Source organism: Palaemon carinicauda, unplaced genomic scaffold, assembly GCF_036898095.1.
Source record: "Palaemon carinicauda isolate YSFRI2023 unplaced genomic scaffold, ASM3689809v2 scaffold74, whole genome shotgun sequence".
Lineage (NCBI taxonomy): Eukaryota > Metazoa > Arthropoda > Malacostraca > Decapoda > Palaemonidae > Palaemon > Palaemon carinicauda.
Genome location: NW_027172027.1, coordinates 350001 through 357572, shown reverse-complemented (window position 1 = coordinate 357572; position 7572 = coordinate 350001).

Here is a 7572-nt window from a genome sequence, read left to right as displayed (position 1 = left end):
GACAGTGGAAGACCATGGTATAAAGGCTATGGCACTATATTATGATCATCATTATTATCATCATTTCTAGTTAAGCTACAAACCTGATTAGAAAAGCAGGATGCTATAAGCCTAAGGGCTCCAAACAGGGAAAAATAACCCAATGAGTCTCACTCCAATTACAATAGAAAAAAAAGTAATATATAAAATAACAGGCTGATGTTCACTGCGTAAATACAAATCCTAGTATTACTGAACAATATTCCTTTACATTTATGCCTTTTCTTTGTATATATAATTTTACCAAGATACTGGTAATAAGGAAATAAATAAACTATAAGAGAAGAAATGAGCCATTGAAATAGAATATTTTAAGAACAGTGACAACAATAAAATAGACCTTCTACATATAAACTATAAAAAGACTTGTTTACATATAAACTACAAATCAAGGCAGCCTGTTCAACATAAAAACATTTGCGGCAAGTTAAAACTTTAGAAGTTCTACCGATTCAACTAACCGATTAGGAAGATCTTTCCACAACTTTAAAAATAATGTGTAAGCAAAGGTAGCAGGATGCTGTAAGCCCAGGGGTTCCAACAAGGAAAAATAGCCAGGTAAGGAAAGGAAATTAAATAAGGAAATAAATTAACAACAAGCGAAGTAATGAACATTGAAATAAAATATTTGAAAAACAGTAACAACACTAAACTATCTTACATATAAACTATAAGAACTTATTATATAACTGTCTAAGAGTTATGTTTATTAAAACTGTCATTATTAGTTTATCAAATTCAAATTGTAACAACTATTATTAAATCGGAAATTATATATAATATAAATTGAAGCATTCTTTGCAACATGTCTTAGGCTACGTTCAATGGATTTGACAAGAACAGCAATGGGAGTTTACAATCTACAACGTATAAAAATGCAGGAAATAAAGCTTATTAAACTGTATATACAGTATCTATATATCCAATTAAACTACAGGATATAAAGCTAATAACACTGAATATACAGAATCTATATAAACAAGTATAATAAATAATAGAAAATAAACCTAATAAAACTATATACAATATCCCTATTCACTACGAGGTAAAACCTCCCCGGGAGTACGAGTAACCGACTCCCTCAACTCTGTGTGTGTGTGTGTGTGTGTGTGTGTGTGTGTAGACATTCCCTATACGACTTAAAATCAAGAAAACGTTCTCTTGATGAGATTTTGCCTCCCGCTGTAAAACACAAAATTCATATATATATATATATATATATATATATATATATATATATATATATATATATATATATATATATATATATATATATTATATATATATATATATATATTCCTTTCTTTTTTCATCCCCTCATCTTTCTCTAATCGTTTGTTCACCCGAAGATCATCGCTGTTCACTTGAGCTTTCTGGCTATGCTAATCTCATCCCCCCCCCCTTTCCACAATATCACACGCTACATTCACGTGATCACTCAGAGCAGGAAACCTTCCCTCCCTTTCCTTTCCTTAATTCTTTACCCATTTCCCTTTACCCTTCCCTTCACCAAAAGAACACTGCTTCTCTACACCAACATCTCCCCGGGGTATCCCAACCCACACAAGGTTCTGGGTATCATCCAACTTCTGTCAAATGTGTTTCAGTTTTCATTGTAAATCGTTCAAAACTTTCATTAAAGTTTAATTTATAATGATCAAAATAAAATGATTAAAACTTTGATATATAAAAGTTTGAACTACGTTTGAAGGCTATATAGTCAGAGGTGACTGCAAGCTATAAACCTTATTTCTGCTATTTATATGCTAGCGGTCTTACTTATGTCACTTGGTATGTTTGTCAACAATATCACACACTTTATTTTTAAAGATTGATGGTATTACTTACGCTATGATTGTTTGATAAAAAGTTTAAAGCTTAAGTTTTCGAATGAAAGCAAAGGAGAGATGGAACGATTAATGGTAGGGATAATAAAAAAAGAGAATAAGAAAAAGCTATAAAGTAAAGGTGAGATGAAGCGAAAGTTAAAACAAGTGTTCTGTTGAGGAGCTGGTTTATTTTAAACTTCATTTCTTTCACTTTCACATTTCAACTTTCATTTCTTCATAGGCTTTTGCTTCCCCCACCGAACTAAACATTATGAAATCCATTCGTTCCCCTCAGACTTCAATACTTGTCACATTTTCCCTACGGTCATCAGCACCGTGAGCCGTCCCCATCCTTTATTTCCCCATACCACATCCCCATCTAATTCCCCATCTTATCCCAACAACTACAGTCGATTTACATTTACGTTCTACCTTTCCTTTGGCAAGCTGTGAAGTCTTCCTCTTATACAGATAGCTTAATAAAAGTTTGTTGTTAGATAATTTCAATATAAAAAAAAATTACCTCAACACTTACGGACTGTAAGATATATATATATATATATATATATATATAATATATATATATATATATATATATATATATATATATATATATAAATTATGCTATACATAACCGGAAAATGCATATATGTATCTACGAGCATAAACATATGTGCATATATACAAATACAGTGCACACGTGTCCATACAGTATAAATAAAGAAAATTAAGCCCGCAGTAAACATTGAAAAGTTGCCTGTATGTACGTATCTAATTTGTGTGTATATATATATATATATATATATATATATATATATATATATATATATATATATATTTATATATAATCTTTATATATATATATGTATGTATATATATATATATATATGTGTGTGTGTGTATGTGTGTGTGCGTGTGACTATGAGTGTGCATGTATGTCAATATTCTAATAATAACCCCGGTGTCAACCGTGTATATATAACATAACTGTACGAATCACATATGACCAGATGAGACTATTATACACCCTATTTTTATTCATGAGAGAGAGAGAGAGAGAGAGAGAGAGAGAGAGAGAGAGAGAGAGAGAGGAGAGAGGACATACAATAATACAACAGGTTGGTGTAAATTCTGAGAGATCCTACAAATCATGATGATAACTATATACACAACAACAACAATAATAATAATAATAATAATAATAATAATAATAATAATAATAATAATAATAATAATAATAATAATAATAAAAACTTTCCCTCATCTTTGTTCTCTCCAAAAGCTAGAGAGACACGTTTGCAAACCCCCCCCCCCTCCCCTCCGGGACCCAGCCAACTCCTTGATTAAATCGAATCCCGCCCCCCCCCCCCTTCCCAAATGTGGGAAAACAGTGAGATACTCCCACGATCAGACCGAGAAAAGACAAGGAATTTCTCGAAGGAAAAGATGAGGGATGATGGACATTTTTATTCTATTGAAGAAGCAAAGGGAAGTAACTTGTTCAACTTAAATGTGTATATATATATATATATATATATATATATATATATATATATATATATATATATATATATATATATATATATATACTTATATACATTCTATAGGCTCCGTAATAAGCTCTTATACTCATATTAGACCATTGGAGGAGAAAATGAAATTGAGACATTTCCAACGCAGGGATTTTATGCTAGCAATAATGAGATAACAGGCTTGTAACACCATATACACATCTAGGACAAGTTGAACTAATGCAGATTTCTCTCTCTCTCTCTCTCTCTCTCTCTCTCTCTCTCTCTCCTCTCTTCTCTCTCTCTCTCTCTCTCTTTCAAGCAATCATAGTAATGAACACTGATAAATAAGGGCTCTCTCAAGGAACCCAAAAGGAAAAAATAGCTCAGCGAAGGAAAGACAAGAAGAAAATAAATTACAATTGAAATTATGAACAACTAAAATAAAATATTCTAAGAAGAGTAACAACATCAAAACAGACATTTCATATATAAACTATAAAAAGACTTCTGTGAGCCTGTTCGATAAAAAAAAATCTTTGCTGCAAGTTTGAACTTTTGAAGTTCTACAAGCAACCAATAAAAATATAAAACACTCAAGTGAAGGAAGCGGAGGAATCTAATAGCGGGGTAAGCAAGTCCCTACATAAAACAAACAATAAATCAAAATGAGAACAATGTCAACATGAAAATGAATTAATTTTAAGACCCTGAAATTGTGATATGATTTTGGACTCCTGTATCCCTCGAAACGTGACAATAAAAGTGATGCATTTGAGAAGGTAAATGCATTTTAGAATAAATTCACTTTTGCTACTGACATCATTCACACAATAACAACAACAACAACAAATCACTAAATGCAAAGACTATTCTATCTGTTTACTTATTTCCTGTTGCTTATCAGAAGCTTCGAAATGGCACATAACATGTAGAGTCAGGCAGCCACAAGACTGTCCACTATAGTAGCAATTTATAGACATTCATCAAACCGACCCCCGCCCCCCTGGCTCAACCTTCAAGTTCCTGGAAGAACCTCTCTATCCTGAGAACACTATATCACATCAACATAGTGTATGGTGTAGCTACACCCTTCGCTGAGAGTGCATCAACTTCATAACACCTCCCTCCACAGGGCCTACCACACCTTCGCCCTTTGTCTCACGTCCAAGCAGCTGCCTAACGTCTCTCTCTCTCTCTCTCTCTCTCTCTCTCTCTCTCTCTCTCTCTCTCTCTTAATGGATCTTGCTAGACAGATATAAGCCCCTAAATGCAACAGATATTAAAGAACCAACAGGGAAAGTAGGTAGGCCTAGCTATCTCTTCATTTATATGCAGGCTCTATATACGTGTGGAGAGGGGGCTTGGGCAATGATCATATATATATATATATATATATATATATATATATATATATATATATATATATATATATATATAGGCTATATATATATATATATATATATATATATATATATATTATAGGCTATATATATATATATATATATATATATATATATATATATATATATATATATATATATGGTAGGTCTCTAGTGCATTGTCCTGCTGAATAGAGGAATGTCACTGTCCTTTGCCTTTGCAATTCATGAGCGGCCTTTAAACCTTTACATAGACATCCCTAGCTATAAACAATGGCGTTTACCATCAAAAGGTAGCCCAAAAAAAACTCATTTTAAAGTTTTTATAGTTTATATATGAGAGATCTATTTAAATAGTTACTGTTCATCACTTCTCTTATAGTTTATTTGACTGTATTTCCTTGTTTCGTTTCCTCACTGGGCTATTTTTCCTCACTGAGTTATTTTCCCTCACTGGGCTACTTTTCCTCTGAGTCCTTGGGCTTATAGCATTGTGCTTTTCAAACTAGGGTTATAACTTAGATAATAATAATAATAATAATAATAATAATAATAATAATAATAATAATAATAATAATAATAATAATAATAATAATAATAATAATGGGGAATTTGAATCTTTGAGAACATTCGGTTTAAGTTTTTAATTCTAATTTATTCATATTTCGGTTTTGAATGATATTTGAATTTTAGCAATGTCTGTATTCAATGTTATTCTAGAAGTTTGGAAAGCACGAGTGAATTCTTGTTTGTGTGTGTGTGTGTTTAGATTGATTTTACATCTGTTGATATGATGTTTTCAATGTTATTAGTAACGATTGCAGAGAAACAGGTCGTAAATAGTCTCCCTTTTGTCATCCAGTCAGGTGATTACTCTTTTGACCCGGACTTTTCTTTAAATTAAAGTTATTCTGTAATTAATTGGCGAAAATTACAGGTACTTTTAAATATACATAAAGATATTTACATAATCCCAGATTCGAGGGAGGCAGCTTTTACTTAGAAAAGATCATATGATTAATGTGTTTTTCTTTTTATTTTTTTTTTTGCATTATTCTCTCTCTCTCTCTCTCTCTCTCTCTCTCTCTCTCTCTCTCTCTCTCTCTCTCTCTCTCTCTCTCTCTCTCTCTCTCTCTCTCTCTCTCATACGAATTTTTGGTTCAGTATAAATAGCAGAAATTTCAGTCAACAAATTAAACTAAATGAAAATTACGTATTATAAAAAGGAGTTTTCTCGAAATATTGATTAAAACTAAAAACAACGAAATAGGAAAAGATGGAAGTCGAAGTCCGTCGCTAACTGGTTTATGGGTAGAATTTACTTTACCATACTGTCTGCTAGTGGTGGATGGCACTGTGCAATAACAGTTGTAGTTATGATTGGCGGACTAGCATAGTTGATCCTCCACCAATCAGAGTTCGTTTTGAATCATTTGGGATGGGTAAGGGGCGTCAACATAGAGGCTTGATCTGCCTCTTGCATCTTAGGTTGCACGGTCGCTATTTTGTCGAATATCGACAATTTCAGCATTAAACAAATCTTATAAATGAAAAATTATAGTTCACATAGTCCACCATTTCTATCGCCGTGAAAAGGATTTCTGTTTTAAATATACTTCTAAAAAAAATATTGCAGCATTCATGAGATGTACGAGTGACGGGGAAGAACCTTGCAATAGAGTGCTTTCAATGACGTCACTGGGAATCGCCGGCGGCCATGCTGGAGGGCATACAAAGCAAAAACATGGCGGCTGCTACAGCGAATATGGACAATGAGAGCGACTTTGTCAAACAATTGTCGGGTGATGATAAGCGTTTTTACAAGCATTAACTCGATCTAATTGATGGCCTAGATCCATACCAGATGCAGAATTCATTCAGTCAAAATATTGAGGATTTTCCCAGTATTTCATAGATTGATATGGTGAACTACTTGGTACTGTCGGCCAACCCAGAACATGAGTGGGCATACATTTCCATTGAATAATCTGCTTCCAGAATTTGTTGTTTTTCCCTTTAATGCTTTCAAGTCCAAAATTAGATAAACACTGGGCCGATAAAGAGAGTGTTTATAATTATAATGCTAATATTGATCATTTAGCCTAACCTTGTGTATTATAATTTTTTATTATCAAAATGTATGTAAAAGTTTTGCATTATTATGTCAAAACTTTATCAGTTCATGCCTAACCATTGTGTTTGTGTTTGGTTACAAATGCTATAATTTCTTATAAACATATGATGGACAAACTCTATTGTAATGCTCTTGGATGATCGTTTTGCCTCCTTGCAATTAAATGCGCAAGTTTAATTATTTTTTCGATGTTTCATATATAAGCTGAAGACCCCTTCGGATTAAACCAGCTTTCAGATATTATTATTATTATTCATAATCAATGTTTATTCATCACATAGGCCTGTATGTCTGCACAATTTAATACACAAATTAAAATAAATATAAATATACACTTAATTATATATAGGCATGAGCACCTTGGCGAAAGAGAGACCTAGGTAAGTAACCTTTGTTAATATAGCCAATGTGGGCGCTTTTAATTTTTGTTTTGAAAATCTGAGATGCCCCTTTGATGTTTAAAAATTGAGATGCCCCCTCCCCCACACACACTACACACTGAACTGACGATGATACTTGTGAAGTCACCTATGCGATCGGATATAGCATGTTTACACAGGAATAATGATACTTTTAGGGCCTAGCCGAGACTGACCTGATATGAAATAATCAGAACAGATACGTGCTTAGGGTAGTGAGGATTCACGTAGATCAGCCCGTGATATTCTGGTCAACCA